We start from the raw sequence: 16658 nt of genomic DNA, 5'->3' as shown, positions 1-16658 counted from the left end.
ATATATATATATATATATACTTATACATATACATTATATATATATATAGATAGAGATATACATACACATATATATATATATCTATATATAGATATCTATATCTATATATATATAGATATATAAAGTGCATTTGAAGTGCCTTGACTGTAAATCTATATCTATATCTAATCAAGGCACTTAGCCAGATTCTCCTAAAAAGGTGTCCTTCTGGGGAAGGCTTGTTGAAGGGGTAGGTGGGGGGAAAGTAAGAGTTTCTTGGAGGTTGTAGTCACTGTCCTTGCCTATAACACTGGGTATGGATCTAACAAGGAAATGGAAGGTTAAATAATTTTTGGGTGGTAGCAACTTCAAGACTAAATGCTGTAGAAATGCTACAGAGCTGAATTTACAACCATGGCGATACGCACACACATGCACATATTGAATTCCCCCCACTTCTTTAGTGAGCTAAGTGTACTAGCTCTGCAAACTCAGAGTGAGCTGGGCTGCATATGGTGTTGCTTAAAGTTGGTTTTCAAGTTGCATCCTCTCATTTATTTGGGGAAGGGGGGAGGTGAATTCTTAAAGGCCTGTTGAAGAAGGGCTCCGAATTTGACTAGACCTTTTTTTTGTGTGGTGGTGGTGGTGGTGAATCTGTGTGCTCTGTGGGTGTGAGGAGGAAGGTAGAGAGGAGCATTAATCACATTTTCCACTGTATAGTCTGCATATTCAATTTAAAAAAAAATCATCGCATTTAGGTATACGGCTGGGTATTCTTTGGGCTATTTTTCCTGTCTCTTTTCTTGCTTCTGAGATTAACTTTACGCCCCCCCTCTTCCCCTACATTCTGAAGATGATTATGGAGCATCTTATTTAGCTTTTAGACTTGGCCATGACACAATTCAGGGCATAGAGGGAGATTATGAATGCATGATACAGGCAAGGCAGCAGGGGGAAGGAAAAAAAATGACCCTCTGGAGCTCCAAACAGCCTGCATCAGGGTCTCTTTTTAGCCCCTTGACGCCTCCATGTTGAGAGGCTGAAAGAAACTTTATTGAAGTTCGGGTAAACGGCAAAAATGGGTTCACTGAGAGGACAACTTTTCTATTGCATCAGTTTTATCCTGGCCAGGCCGGCTGACCTTTGACCCGGGTGCTTCTCCCAACGTGTACCTTCTGTGTCTCTCTACACAGATTTAGAGGCACCACGACTGTTGAGGGTCTTTGTAGATTTTCCTATAGGGAGAGATGGGGCACTTTCAATGCGTGTTCTCGCATTGTGCTGTCATCCCAGGAGAAAAGGGAAGCAGGGTGAAGTCGGGGCCAAACTTCTCTTCTCCTGTCCCGCCTTCCCAAGCATTATTTCCCTCCTGGCTGCCCCACGACCAGATCAAAGTGTCCCCCCCTCCCCCCTTGCAGTTTAAACAAAAAAAAAAAATAATAAAATGAGGCAGATGATTAAAACCAGGGCGTGAATCAAGAAGAGAGAAAGAGCCACATTGCATGTGAGTTAACGGTGCAAAAAAGGGTCCAGATTCGCCCCCCTCCTCCCCCCGCTTGTCCAGACAGAGCTGGGAGAAACCCCAGTGAGGAATCAGTGGCTTTCTTTTTGCGGCGCTCACTCTTCCAGCTTCACCTTGGCACAGCTGGTCTGGCATCTGGGGGGCACCTTCTTCCCCAGGCCTTTCATTGTGCTCTGCTTGGATATTCGCTCTCCTTCCAATATGGGGCTGTTAAAAAAAATCATCACAGCAGCCAAGTGTTTCTTGAAGATCAGATTAACATCTCAGGTCAGTTCCTTTCCTTTTTCTTCTTCTTCTGGTCCAGTTTGTTGGGGGGCGACCTCAAGTTGATTGCTTCCCCCTCACAGCTGGGATGTGAGTTTGTTTTTGTGTGTGTCTGTGTGTGTGTGTGGGGGGGTGGGGGGTGTTTTTTTTTTAAATAGCAAGGCTGAAAAACTCCAGTCCTTGAAGGGCTGCAGAGAGAGCAGTTTATGGGGGGGGGGGGTTAACTTGCTTTTAAGTTAAGCGGTGAAAAGCTCTGGTAGTGCCAAGGAGAGCCTGTGTTCCCTGAAGTTGCAGGGGGCTGTGAAAGTTAGTGTCCTCCTGGATTGCTTGCTTGAAAACAGCAGTTGGAGAGATGCTGTGGGGTGATAACACAAGCCAGCAATTAAAACTAAGTATCTTCTGCTTTAGGAGAACAACCCCCACCCTCCCCACTCCCCAGCAAGTATCCCCAGCCCTTTCCACACACCCCCACCCCTTCCTTTTTTGTCCTAAGCAATAGCAAGAATAAGCTCCCAAGCTCTTCAGTCACAGATCAACCCAGGGACTCGCTCTTTTTTTTTCCTTTCACCCCCCCACCTAGTTGGAAAATGTTCCTCTCCGGCCTTAATTGTAATTAAAAGACAAACAGGCAGGCAGGGTTAAGTGAGTGAGTTACGGGTTCGCAACCGGCACTGACAACACCTCCAACGTGTAACTTATATTTATTGTGGTCTCGTATATCATTATCCAGAGATATAGTTTTATGTACTTCCTAATCTGTCGCTATGATTTATTTTGATAGGCAAGGAACCAAGCCAAACATTTGGGGACTTTATTGAAAGACTAGTGCTTCCTTGCGAACAGCTAGCAGCCCGTGCTGTTAATGATGTTAATAATTTCTGGCAGATAATAGCCTTTTCGGTGTGTTTGGGGGCACTGGATGCAGACCCTAGTCCTATGTGGGGGGTGGGGGGGAGTATTTTTTCGAGCACCCTCCTGCTTGCAAAGGAAATCCTTTGCTGCTCTGGACTCTCTTCTTTCGACCTTCCTAAATTCAGGGGTCCCTGGTTAACTACCCCAGCCCAGGCGCGGGATCATCTATAGTATACACAAGGAGGGATCTAGCTCTCCCGAGCCATTAAACCCGAGGACGAAAACCTGGCTTTTATTCTTGTGCAAGATGCTTTCTATGAGCAACTTTTCTCTAACACCCGAGTTTTTTGTGGCAGGGAGATAGGGAGCCACTTCCTGGCTGCTCTGTACATCTCACGTCTTTCCTAAAGGCTTGCCCTCTTTTTCTGATGCCAGATCCTATCCCCTCTTACTCTTTTCTCCGACTCTTTCTTAGGGTCAACTGCAACCTGATTCATTTAGGGGAATGGAGGGGAGGATAAGTGGGGTTTTGCCAAAAGGCAGCAAAAAAGGGAAAGTGAAGCATCCGTAGGCTTCAGAGTATGCAAGTGGTTAGTTCCTAGTTGAGGGTATTTTTTATGAGCTCTTGCTGACAGCTGTCACTCAATCAACCCGGTTTGCCTCTGTTTATTCACTCATCTGTATGTGCGTTATAACGGGCTCGGTTAACCAGTTTCATTTCGCTGGGGCATAGGTGCTAATGTCTGCCTATCCCCTCCAGTCCTCTCCGAGTGGTTATTTATGCCTCATAGCTATGGCTTCTCAGGAAGAGTGAAATTACGGAGGACAAATAAAAATTAACCTCTGTCACAAAGACCTCCAACTTTCCTGGTAAGCGGGGCAGGCTGCAACAAAAGCAGGGGAGAGGAAGGGAGTTTGAATTCAGAAATACGGTCCTCAAGCGCCCGTTGTGATGCTGAGCCAAAGGGTCAGGAGAACTGAGTTTATTGCGGACTATCACAAATATTGTCGAGGTAAATCTGTCCCGGCCCTATCCCTTAAGGAGTGTGTTGTTTTCCTCTGCTTAATGCCCACCCCCGCCCCCCGCTTTTTTTTTTTAAATCTCCTTGCAGAAGGCATTTGCTTTCAATTACAAGGATTATTATTAAAGCAGAAACTTAAACAAGTTTCAAGTGCTTTGCAGATTTAGCACACGAGTTCCCCTGAAGCAATGGGCTTGCAAATAGCAAGTGCACACGCATACAGAATTAAATGTACAGGGGGGTGCAGAGGCATTGCCCACACCCGCACGAGGCTATGCGGGCACGTGGAGATCTTCCTGAGTGTGTCCAGATCCTTCCTCGTGCCGGGGGGTGTAGGGGGGTGTTGTGCACCTTGACTTTTTATAGATCAGCTTTTGAATTTACCTACGCATGATGTAGCTTTATACTATGCCTTGGCACTTTTCATTTATTTGTGTATGTGTGTGCTTTCCTTTCTCCTTATGCCTGAGTTTATTCGTGTGTGCAAACAAGCACACATATACATATGCACACACATATATACGCACGTGCACCCAAATATATATATGCATACACACACATATACATACATACATATATACATATACACACATGTAGATATATCTTAGAAGTATCCAAATATATTACACGCATAAATCATATGTATGTAACTCAGCATACACACATGGACATCTCCAAAGACACACACACATACCTGAATGTGAACACCCATGCACACATCCAAAGAGACCCATATAAACTTGAAAATGCATACCCACTCTCCTACACACACACAGGGAGAATTAAAAGATGCATGCACGCAAATACGCAAGCAGTCCCTTTTATAAAGTGTATAGATTAAACGGGCAGATTTGATAGATAGATAGATAGATAGATAGATAGATAGATAAAATTAAAAGTAGGTTCTCACACGCACACCCTAGTATAAGCGCATTTCATTTTCTATAAGCAAAGGCAGAATTAAAAAGCCTGTCGCTCTACCCCGCACTTCTAGCTTCCAAGTTAGCTAACCTCCCGAAGACCCACATCCAGGCTGCTGTTCCCAAAGTGTGCAATTCATCCCCTCTCTGTGGTTGTCCGTGCTGATTAGAGGCTGTTTTATTTCCAAGGACTAGATCCTTCGCTAGGTTCCTCTGAACCTCTTCTACCCCTCCAAAAACAAACAAACAAACAAACAAAAAACCCCCCCAAAAAACCAAAACCCAAAAGAAAACCAGTTGCCCTGCAGCCGCTATCAATATTTAAAGACGACCCCATAAAGTGTTTACTTGCAGGTTTGCTTTGCTTTTGGCCAGGTCACGACCCCAACTTTGGACAGCAGGACAAAGGAGCTTTGACTGGGGGACTTGAATTCCGTGTTAGGGAACGCCAGCATCTCAGGGCAATTGTTTGCTTCACCAGGTTAATTTACTTGGTTGGCAACAGCCCTAAAGTCTGGATGTATAACTTCATTTAGCCCAGGTCTTCTAGCCTAACCCAGAGCAGCTGACAGTGCTGAGCCTTCTTTCCTACGGAGGTCTCCAGATGGGAGCAGGTTTTGCTTAAAAGCAGGGTCAAAAGATCCCCCCACCCCAATCAAATAAATATGAGTTTTAACTTCACTGTAATAAATACACCCTCAAAAAATCTATGCACAGGGACACAGTGTATAAAGTCCTGGCAGATTAAATATAGATAGATAGATAGATAGATAGATAGATAGATAGATAGATAGATAGATAGATAGATCATCTCTCTGTGTGTCTATAAATATATATATACACACACACAATCACACACACACTCACACTCGATCCCTTGCTTAGTTCCGTGCCTACGTCTGGTTTGGTGGAGGATTTGCAGAAAAGGAGTGCAAAAGTCAAGTCAGTGACTGGCAAACTCTTCCTGGCGCCAGTGATTCAAACTCAGATCCTCGAGGTCTTGGGAGGACAGAGGAGGTAGGAGTAAATCATTAGAAATGATCATTTGAAAGGAGAGGGGGGTGGGGGGGAAGGATCTGGCCAGGCGTGATTCTTCAAACCCTTCTCCCAAACTCCCGGCACACAAACCCTTGCTTTGGGGAGCTCTCGGGAGAGCTGAGCTGCACCCAGGGACGGATTTGCTGAGCTCTCTCTTGGAAAAAAGGTTCGCCTTCTTTTTTTTGTAAGCCCTGTCCTGTCCCTTCCACACCCTCCCTTGGCCATCTTGAGACTTATCTGGCAGAGGGACAGGTGATGAATCGGTGCTGAGATTTGTATACACTTTGGCTAGTCCCCCCCGCAAAACCCCAGCGCCTTTTGCCTTGGCCTCTCTTGCTCCTGAACCTGCAAAGTTTGCTCTTGATAACAATATTTAGATGTTGGGTTACAGAGCTGCCCCTGCGAGTGTGTAGAGGGAGACAGCTTTCCAAGGGTCCCTGGGGCTGAGAGGGACTAAGCCGGCTGGGAGTTGAGTGTTAAAGAGACCTGAGCGCCCCATGGACCTGTTTAATGACGGGAAATGATTCCTGCCTACATTACCTAGCTATAGGTGTCAAACGGCAGTGTGCGCGCATGTAGTATGCGTAGTATATTTAAATAATCGCATACACACACGAGGATTATATTTATATAATCAGTACACGCTGATTTATACACATTTATATAATGCACACACACACACACATATATAAAGGATATATATATGTGTGTCTCCGTGTGTGCATAAACACACCCACACACCAGCATATGTGTGTATATTTATATGACCAGCATATATTTATGTGTATGTGTGGGTATGTATATGTGTGTTTGTGTGTGGATACACAGACACACATATACGTACCCAAAGTTATATACACATAAATATATGCTGGTCATATAAATATACACACATATGCTGGTGTATGTCTGTTTATACACACACACATATATACACACGCTCATACATATACATGTATCTATATGCATGCACACATATATATGTATGCACACACACACATATATATACACATAAACGCATATGTATGTGTGTGCAATCTGTGCATACATATATATAGTATGTGTGTGTATATATATACATATATATATAAGTATACCTATGTCTATATATACACACATATATATGTATGCACGTGTATATTTTATTTATGTACGTATATACACACGTGTCAGTATATAAACACATACAGTCATCTGTCTGCGTTTATATACACACAGATATCTGTGTATTATATGTACACACGCATGCAGACACCTATGGATCAATTTATATGCACAGATATAAAGGTCTGTATCTTAGTACTGATGACTGGGAGGGGGGAGGGAAGACAGATTTAACAGGACAATCTTGTCAAGGTTTTTTATTCTTTGTTTGTTTGGGGTTTTTGCTCTCACTTTCTGTGCCCGGAACCGAAGAGGATTTTCAGACAGGGGTGAAAAAAAACACCCAACCCTCACAAGGACAAGAAAATAGAAATGAAAATGCCTGTGTTAGAAATAAAAGGGGGAGGACATTTCTCAGCGGTGTGTGAATTCTTGATCTGAGGCTCCCGAGCCTTGGCTTCCCTCGACTTTCTCTGTCTCCCTCCCTTTCCATACTGGAGGGTTTAGTCGTGTCTACAGGGGTGAGCTCGGTGGGATCAAGCGAGGGTTGCCTCCGGGGGTGGGAGCCCGTCCTGGGGCACCGGGGACCCCGGTCCGCCAGCTCCCGGCTTAGCTGGTGCGATCCGCAACTCGCGGAAAGCAATGCGGTCTTGGGAAGTGTTTATGTTCCCAGGCACAAAACACCAAGGCCTTTTCCCTTAAAGTATAAACACTTCCCTCTATCTGGAAACCATCTTTCTGGGTACAAAGAAACTTTTTTTTCCCCTAATATGGGTAGTAAAGTTTTGGAACCCGCAGCATAAAGGTGAAGGCTGAGCGTTATCTGTTTGTGAGTGTGTGTGTGTGTGTTCCTCTGTGTGTGTGTTTGTGTGTGTGTGTTCCTGTCTCTGTGTGTGTTTGTGTGTGGGTGTGTTTGTGTGTGTAGGAGTGCGCGCGCTCCCTGAGTGTACGGGTTTCTGTGCTACTTGGGTGTGCGTGTGTGGGTGTATTTGTGCTGGTGGCTGTTGTGTATTGGTGGGTATCTGTATTTTCTAGGTGTCCATGTGTGTGTGGTCGAGTATTGGATGTGTGTGTGTCCGTGTGTGTGTGTCCGTGTGTGTGTTGGTGATTCTGGCTGTGCTGGCATCTTGTGGGTGTGAGCATGTTTAGGTCTGTGCTTGTGTTTACACGGGCTTGCTGGAGGGTCTGTCGGTGTCTGGGTGAGTGTTTCTAAGGGTGTTCGTGTGTCTGGTTCTCTAGGGATGTGCACATCTGTGTGTGACTACTTGCAGGTGTGCATTGGTGTTAGTATGTGTGTCAGTCTGCGTCTAGGACGGGGAGCTGGATGCAATCGGGTCTGTGTGTACTCGTGCATAAGCCTGTGTGTGTTTGTAAGGACCTGTTTGGGATTCTCGTAATGTGTGTGTGTGTGTGTGTGTGTGTCGGGGTGTGCGCGCGGCTGTCCCGGGGTTTATCTGTAAGTGTGTATATGTTTGTGTCTACTTGTGTGAGTCTGGAGCGGTGTGCTCGAGCTTCTTTGTTTTTGGGTTTCGTCATATGGGTCCGCGTGCTGGTGTGGGCGTGTGTATTTGCACGCCCGTGTGTGTGTGTGTCTGTGATCCAGCCCAGCACACGCAGCGCAGCCCAGACTCGGCCTGGCCTTTGTGAAGGAGGTGAAGGTGGATGCCTTAGTGGTTTCCAACCCTGGCGGCAGCTATTTTAAAGCCCCCCCACCCCCCAAATGCTTCAGATTCCAGCTCGACCTGCGATCCAGCCACCTTCCAGCCTTTGTTCTCCCTCCCCTTCCTTGGGACCGGGGACCAGGGTCGGCTCCTGTTGGACCTAGATCCCAGCTTCCCCTCCACGTGGGGAAGGGTCTCCAGGCGACTCCAGCTGACGGGGCATTGGTGGGGGGTAGACAAGGGTAGAGGTACCTAAACTCCCATTAGTCTCCATTGGGCAAGCCATGCGGGCTGACATTGGCTGTGAAACAGCTTGAGCATGTTCCCTCCATCCCTCCCCGGCCCATCCACCCTTTGTTGGAGCCTGAGGATGGAGCCGGGGGCACGGGCTAGACTCCAGGCGGCGGAGAGGACAGGAGCCTGTTTCCACTTTCGGGTTCAAGTGGGGAGGGGGCGAGAGGGATCTGAAATGCCCCCCCTCCCCTTTCCTCCACTGTCCCCTCTTTTCCCTGGAAGTCTGGAGGCAAGTAGCTGGAAGTGTCCGGGAGAAGAGCGTGGGACTGTGTCAACTCCCAGCCCATTGTGTCTCCTTAATAGGTGCAAAGATACTCCAGGAAAGCCCCCCTCAGTTAGCACAATCCTGCCTCTCCGTGTTTCTTCCCCCATCCCCTCCAGGCTGCACGCCTCTTTCCCTAGGATTTCTCGGGCCTCAGCTCCCCTCCCTCGCCCCATCTCTGGGTACTTGCCCCCCATCGCTCCAGCCCTTAATATCTCCGGCCTCACACAAGTAAAACACGAGTTACCTTCCACATTGTGCTGATGCTGAACCAGAGACGCCTTCTACCCCCAGTCTCCCCAGCAGCCCACCCCGGGTGCATCCAGCTGGGAAAAGGCCAGGAATCTATAGACCCTGTATCTCTATAGACTCTATAGATACAATGTTTCACCGTTCAGCTCATGTCGACCCACATCTCCATCCCATACCGAGTCAAAATCTAGGTGGGATCATCTGGGGATGAAAATAAAGCCCCCCCCACCCCCTCCCAGCCGGTTTAGATCGATCTAAAAGCCAATTGAGACGATCCTATGCCGGCAAGGATTTAGCGCTGGTACAGAAGACACGGGATATTTCACTTTCTCCCGTGAGAAAGTGACCTTCAGGGAAGCTGGGTTGGGATGCTGGGAGATCGACAGTCTTTTTTGGCGGAGGAAGTGCAATTCCTGGACATCTCTATCAGCTAAAATAGACACCCAGGAGCTCACAAAGGAGCAGAAGAGACAATTGTTTTCCTATTAAAACCTGCTGACTTCTTTAAAAAATGCCCAACTATTTAAGTTGGGCTAATAAAAATATCTGATTCACCCAAAGAACCTTGTCTGCCTAAAAAAAAGGCATTCGTTGATATGATTCATCTGTATTTAAATAATAACGCGGTCTTGCAACAACAACCAAAAAATGGATCTTCTTGCCCATTCTCGCTTCTCAGCCGACCCAGCGAGATGATACCATCTCTTTACTTACACTTCAATGGCTTGAATGTTTCATTTAGGCTCTTTTTTTTTTCCCGGAGCACCCCGCGTCCACATAAATCTGCTAGGCTTGTGCGGTTACAATGCCAGCGAATAAAGAGGACATTGACTTCCAAAGCAGCTACAGTTCAAATTGCTAACAGAGATCATCTATAAACTGATTTGGAAGGGGAGAGATGGGATGAATTCCTGAGGTCTAATCACCCCGGCAAATGGCGAACCCTTGGAAATTAAGTTTGCTTTAATAACCTTTCATAAACAGACTTCTGTCTTGGTAGCTTGGAGGAATCATTCAGAGTGGGTAGAAGGGAGCATCAGGCCATGGGAGGCCGGGCCACGCGGGGAAGGGAAGGGGGGGGGAGAGAGGGAGGGAGGGAGGGGCTGGGGTTTGCTTCTGCTTCTTGGTCTACTTAGGAGAGTAAGGCCGTGGACTCCAGAGCACCGAAGGATCTCCGACATCTCTGCGTGTTGTTCATGAAGGGATGGACGGAGGGAAGGAGAAAAAGCAAGAGAGAGACAAAGAAAGGGTGCATGAGAGTGGATGGATAGATAGGAAGAAGGCATAGGGAAAGAAAAGGAAGAGGGTGCATGGGGTGGATGGGTGGATGAATGGCTGGATGGATAGGAAGAAAAGAATAATGCATAAGGATTAGGGAGAGGAAGGAAGAGTGCACAGGGTGGATGGGTGGATAGCAGAAAAGGAAGATTGCAAAGGATTAGGGAGAAAGGAAGAGAGTGCATGGGGTGGATGGGTGGACAGGAAGAAAGGAAGAATGCATAAGGATCCGGGAGAAAGGAAGAGAGTGCATGGGATGGATGGCTGGATAGGAAGATTGCAAGGGATTAGGGAGAAAGGAAGAGAGTGCATGGGGTGGATGGGTGGATAGGAAGAAAGGAAGATTGCAAGGGATTAGGGAGAAAGGAAGAGAGTGCATGGGGTGGGTGGGTGGATGGATGGATGGATGGATGGGGAGGTAGGGGGTCCTTCAAATATACATACATCTATGGATGGGAATGAAGGGTGAGATATGGGCAGGCAGACATAGACCTTAGGAGGGTGGCAGGCTGATGTAGCCGCGATGGTCCAGCACACGCCCGAGACGCCCGGGGGTTTAAGTGATAGATGCTATTGCACCAGCTGCACACTTCAAGCAGGGAAGTCTTCATGTCCAGGTTCAGAAGCAAGGCATTATGGGAAGCGGCTGGTGCCTAATTCCCTTAACTCCAGACCTCCTGACGACCTAGGGGCCAGCAAGGGAATAAATCTCCTCTCCCCCACCCCTGAGTCTGCAGGAATGAGCTCCAAGGAGCCTGAATTCCCCACGGGGCAGAGGAAGAAGCTAGGATTTCACAGGCAAGAGCGAACCCAGGGGTCACCCAGGGGGGTTGGCTTGCTCGTGTGCACACGTGTGTGTGTGTGTGTGTGTGTGTGCGTGCGTGGGGGGGGGGGGGGCGCGGTTCTGGCCCTTCCAAAGCCTGCATCTCCCGCAAGTTCCGCTAACTCATCCAAAGCCCATTTCTCCAGCCTCTCGGGTTTCAACAAGGCCGACCCCCACCCAACCCCGTCTTGAGCCTGGGACATGGTGCAGGGGGGGAGCAGGGGGACTCTGCTCTGCACTGAGCCCGGAGACAGCAGCCCGGGATGGGCCGGGGGCTGGTGCGTGTTAGCGCTGCCGCGAGGTTTCCCGAGTCTGCGGCTTTGTCTGCCTGAATATATTAAGGAAGGACACTCAGAGGTCACTCCTTGTGGGAGCCAGCCCCAATGTCATCTGCCAGGCATCCCCTCCGCACTGGGGTAGCATCCCCTCTTACCCTCCAGGGCTGGAGGCTAGGGTGGAAGGAGAGGAGGGAGGCAGAGGGAAACCCGATCTCCTAGGTTGGCACTTGGGGGGCGGGGGCGGGGGGCAGATGTTGTAAAGGGGGCATCTCCTGGGTGGACAGTGGGGCTGGCCTGGGTAAGGTCTCTTTGATCTTGGGAGGGGGGTCCAGGATCTGGCCCGTGGGGTGGGTGGGTAGAACTGGATCAAAAAGCTGGAAAGTTGCAGGGAGATGGGGCCCGGGGGCTTCCCGTGGTGCCTGGTGTGTGTGTGTGTGTTCGCGCGCGTGTGTGTATGTGGTACCCCCCACCCCTACCTCCACTTTGCAGCCCGTGCCCGAGATAAGGAGAAAGGAGGGCCGATCCGGTGTGTGTGTATATGTGTGTGTGTGCAGGCCCGCTTGTGGAAGGGATGCCTGTGCCCCTGCTTGCTGCTCAGTGGGGCTGTACGTGTGCGCTTGCTATATGGGCTGTGTGTGTACCTGTGTGTGTGTGTGTGTAGGGTGGAGGAGCATGTAAGGAGTATGTGTATCTGCTTGCGGTGTGAGTGTCCGTGGGGTTGTGTATCTGATTGTTGAATGGAGTGCGTGTGTGTGTGTCTATGGGGAGGGTGGGGTGTGTATCTACTTGTTGCCTATGGAACACGTGTTTGTGTGTAGGATGTGGGGTCCTGCACACTTCTACGGGGCGTGTGAGCAGCCGTGTACCTGAGACGTGTACCTGCGTCCATAGGTAGTTAAAATGCTGTGTGCGGTGCGGCTATAGCTGTGTCTGTGGGACATCCACACTTGGGCTGTATTGGGGGAAAGGGTCCTGTGTAGCTGTAAGTGTGTGCTCTGGAGGCGGGGCTTACACGTGTGCACAGGCAGAGGGGCTGCCCGGAAGGATGTACACACTGTATACACGCGTTTGTGTACCGTGTGTGTGCGTATAGGGCCTCCTGCAGTTGTGTGTGCATGGCTGCACGGGCGTTTGGGTGGGGCATGGACACTAGTGGATGTATGTATATATAAGTGCCCGGGGTGTGCCCGGGGACCGAGTGTGTGCTGATGCGTGGGTCAGGGGGTAATCCCCCTCCTGCTTTATCCCGCAAGCCACCCTCTCCCTCCCCATCCCCACCTCTCCCGTCCCCGCTGAAAGTCCACCGGGCTTCCCGGGAGCTTTGCCTTTGATTTCCAAGGGGCCTGGCTTCCCCCGGGCTCTTTTGCAGCGCTCTGGGGCAAGAGCAGGGATGCACCGAGGCTGGGGAGAGAAAGAGAAAAAGCCGGATCCTTTCAGCCCATGCAAATCAATACAAGTCCATTGTGCTGGGGGCGGCCGTGGGGGGACACGCAGATTCACAGAAGCTGAGGTTCTGGCTCTGGGGGTTTCACAATGGGAAGAAAAAACTCCCATTAAAATAGATGTATATGTACACGGACATACACATGCACATGCATCTGTATATGAATATGTATATCTATATGTACATGCATATGTATACATATATGCACATGCAAGTGTGTATGTATATGTATGTCTATGGGTATGTATAGGTATAGGTACATGTATAGGTGTATGTATATCTATAGAAATGCCCTTCTCTTGATTCCCCCGCCTCCAGAAATCTGCTCCTGACAAGGTACAAGGTGCCAAAAGTCCTCCATGGCTTCCAAGCCTGATTGGGGTGGATTTGCATGGAGTTGATGCTGATTTCTGATGACATTTGGGAATCCAGGCTGAAGAGGCAGTAGAAGGACGGTGTGTATCCTGCTGAGGCCCAGTCACTTACTGTCACTGGCCCTGTGATGGTGCTGGGTGCTGTTCAGGCACCCCCACAATGCTCCCAGTCTAAATGGGGGTGATAGAGGAAGCGGGGCCTGAGCGGGGAAGGGGTATTTTTGCTACAGGAGAAGAACAGAGGGCTCTGCCCCTGGGCCCTGATTCCTGATTCAGCAAGCCATCAGTGCCCACTCTTGTGTCTTCAGTGGCCTGGGCAAACCTGAACTGAGCCAGGAGGTGAAGATGTGTGTCCAGCTAAGCCCAAACCTCAGTGCTTTGATTGGCAGTGACCTGAGACACCTGGCAGCTGAAAGCTTTGGCATCTTGCACATGCAGACAGCCCATTCAGTGCTAGGAAACATCCAAGGGCATTTAGGGGATGGGTGGGGAAGGAGAGGGCTGGACATAATCTACCTGGAAAGCAGACTTCTTCCCCAGACATGAGGGGACAACTGCCAGAAGGAAATACCATTGCCCCCTAGAGTGCTTCCCTTCCGGGACCCTGCCATGGACAGGCCAGGTCTAAATGAACTTACTTTTAAGCTGGTCTAAATGAACATACTTTGTCCCTCTATGCCTCAAAGCCCCTGTTTAGCATCCAGAGATTTCCCCCACACTACTTCTCCTCTCCCCGCCACAAAAAAAAAATCTGACTCAGATTAGGAAATCCACCTGCTTTTATTAGCCACAAGAAACAGTTTTATGCCAGGAAGAATTGGCAGGGGTCAGATGCTACGGACTCAGGCTGGCTGCACGCTGGTACAGGAGGCAGCATGGGTTTTACATGAAGGCCTGCCTGTATTTTCCCAGTGGCAACACACCTCTCTGATTTCCCCGCCCCCAATGGGGTCATCCAAGTCCTTTGCCACTTTAATTCAAAGTCACTTCCTTGTAACAGACTCTGGTGGCATTTCTCAAACCTGGGTGGACATGGGTCAATACAGCACTGGGCGTCGGGGCCTCCCTTTTGCTTCCCGGCCTGTCTTAGGACATCATAGGTGTAGGAACCAGGACATCGTAGACCCTATAGGTAGGTGTGCAAGAGAGGCCTCCACTGGTGAGGATGAGGGTGATTCTCTTTGGAAGGCAAAGTCAGAGGAGACATCAAAGGTGACCGTTGTGTGCAGGTAGAAACCCAATGTGATGAGTGTGCATTTCCCCCTGCCTGCCCTTCAGTGCCAGATCTGGTAACTCCTTTACCCTTTCTAGGATTCCCTGCTTGGCTCCAACCCAGCCCTGATGGAGGCATTTATCATTGGAGATGGTTTGTCCAGACCCAGCTCCCTGGAGAACCCTTTGGACTGGGGGAGGTGGAAGGGGGGTGGGTGCTGGGGGAGGGGAACTGCTCCCTTCCTGGTGTATTTGCCATCTTGCATGTAAAAAAAAAAACCCCTCCACCCTCCCCTTTCAACCCACTAACACTTTTATTCCCCTCTCCAAACAACTCCCCCGGATGACCATTTCCCCACCCGGGGAGGGAAATAAAAACCCAGGCGAGGCATCCAAAGCAGCTCTCGGCACAGACCTAAAACAAGTCGTGCCCTTGCCCAAAGCAGGCTGCTCTGAGCATAGCCCCGCTCAAAAATGCAACGGAACCACTGTTTTTTTCCAATTATATTTTTCCCTTTAATGAATACAAACAAATTCCTGGGGGGGGGGGAGGGGGCACAGGGCAGGACAGCAGGTTCCCATCAGGTGCACGACTTGGATCAGGGAAGCAAACAAAAATGAATGGGGGTGGGGGGGCAATGATTCTTATAGCACCTATTGCCTATGTCAAAGCCTTCAGGACTTTATGCCCTGTGCAAAGAGCTTAGCCAGGGGTCCCATCCCGGATTTGGGGGGCTTTGATGGGGGTGGGTGTGAAATGAAGCAGGCTCCCAGCCTCATGTGAAAGCCCCCCCAGGCCGCCTTGCAGCCAGTACCTTGGGGCACCCCCCCCCCTCGCCTCCTTACTCCCCCCATCCTCTCCCTTAGGAGCCCAGCAAGACTTCCAAAGCCCCCCCTCGCCCCGCTGCTCCCAAGCCGGAGCCTCCTACCTCTAAGTGTCCGAAGTGCGGAAAAGCCTTGTGAGAGGTATTTAAGGCACTCGAGGCGATTGCTCATTCTGCAGTGAGTTATGACTCTGCTGAGCCAAAGGTCATTAGAAAGGAGAAGGGCAGTCATAAAACCAGCACAACTAGCATGCTTTTCCTATAGAGATTATCATTATTGGCTTATTAATACACGATAATTTTGAATTATACACTGCAATAAATAGGGGAAGAGTTGACTTGTGGCTTTAAATATTTTATGAATCTCAAAGCGAACGTTTTTAAACAGCGCCATGTGCCTCCGACTCATTAACAGGGTTCAACTTTCTTCCCCGGTCCAAGTGATTATTTTTTTTTTTTAATACTCCTAATAAAATTTTTAAAAAGGGGGGTTTAAAGAGCGATCAAATGCAAATTGGCAACCTCTGAATGGGAGGGAGGGGGATTCTGCAGTTCCAAAAATAACAGCTTTGGTCCTAAGTGGTTATAAAAATAATTGGAAAACGGGGAAGAGCGGGGAGTGGGGGGGGTCGGCATCGCTGGCATCAAACAGCATGTGCAAAAGAAACAAACAGGGGGAAATAGTTGCATTTAAAGAGGGCTTGCCCCTGTCCTGTCTCAGCTGCAAAAATCTGGAGCATTTGGAGCTTCTGAACGCCTCGAAATCAAGACTCGAGGTCATCTTTAAATGCAATGAGTAAATACAAGGAGATGCTTTGTAGGGCTTAAAAAACCCATTAGAAACAAACACCCCCAGTTGGCACATTTGGGGGAGTTTTCCAGGCAGTGAGAGCAGCCTTCAGTCTCTTCATATCTTTACTGATTGGGGGGGTGCGAGTTTAAGCAGCTCTCTGATGAAAGAGGCTTGCTCAAGCGCCTGCCAAAAGCTAAATTCGTCGGATGATATAAAAAGAGAGGAGGGAAAGCAAACCAAGACAATCAAAGTCAGCAAAAACTTACGGGAAGTTTTCCATCCAGGTTCACACACATCGATTGTCTGGCCCACCTTTCCCTGCCATAAATGTTGGAATTGAAAATAACGTCCCGGCTGAGCTCCCTAAGGCAGGAATAGACCCAATGTCTCCAGCAAAATTGTACCCGTGCCTTCCAGCTTCCAAGTGGCCTGCAGAGATTTAAAAAAAAAAAGACAAATAAC

The 16658-nt window shown here is 48.9% G+C and overlaps 1 protein-coding gene and 1 long non-coding RNA gene across 9 annotated transcripts in view; one reads left to right on the top strand and one right to left on the bottom strand.

Moving 5' to 3' along the window:
- The window catches only part of HOXC5 (homeobox C5), a 70228-nt gene that overhangs the window by 28527 nt on the left and 25043 nt on the right, over positions 1 to 16658 (top strand). The window lies entirely within an intron of this gene.
- Positions 14129 to 16658, bottom strand: part of LOC106738836 (uncharacterized) — a 6313-nt gene continuing 3783 nt past the window's right edge. For all 3 annotated transcript variants that reach the window (XR_009457257.1, XR_002088871.2, XR_001372005.3), the window contains 3 exons: positions 16463 to 16625; positions 15509 to 15594; positions 14129 to 14546 (listed from right to left, as the gene is read on the bottom strand). This is a non-coding gene — a long non-coding RNA (uncharacterized LOC106738836). The remainder of the gene's footprint in view (positions 14547 to 15508; positions 15595 to 16462; positions 16626 to 16658) is intronic.

This window comes from Alligator mississippiensis, chromosome 15 (assembly GCF_030867095.1).
Source record: "Alligator mississippiensis isolate rAllMis1 chromosome 15, rAllMis1, whole genome shotgun sequence".
NCBI lineage: Eukaryota > Metazoa > Chordata > Crocodylia > Alligatoridae > Alligator > Alligator mississippiensis.
The sequence above is the reverse complement of the archived record's forward strand: the minus strand, read 5'-3'. Positions and strand labels throughout refer to the sequence as shown.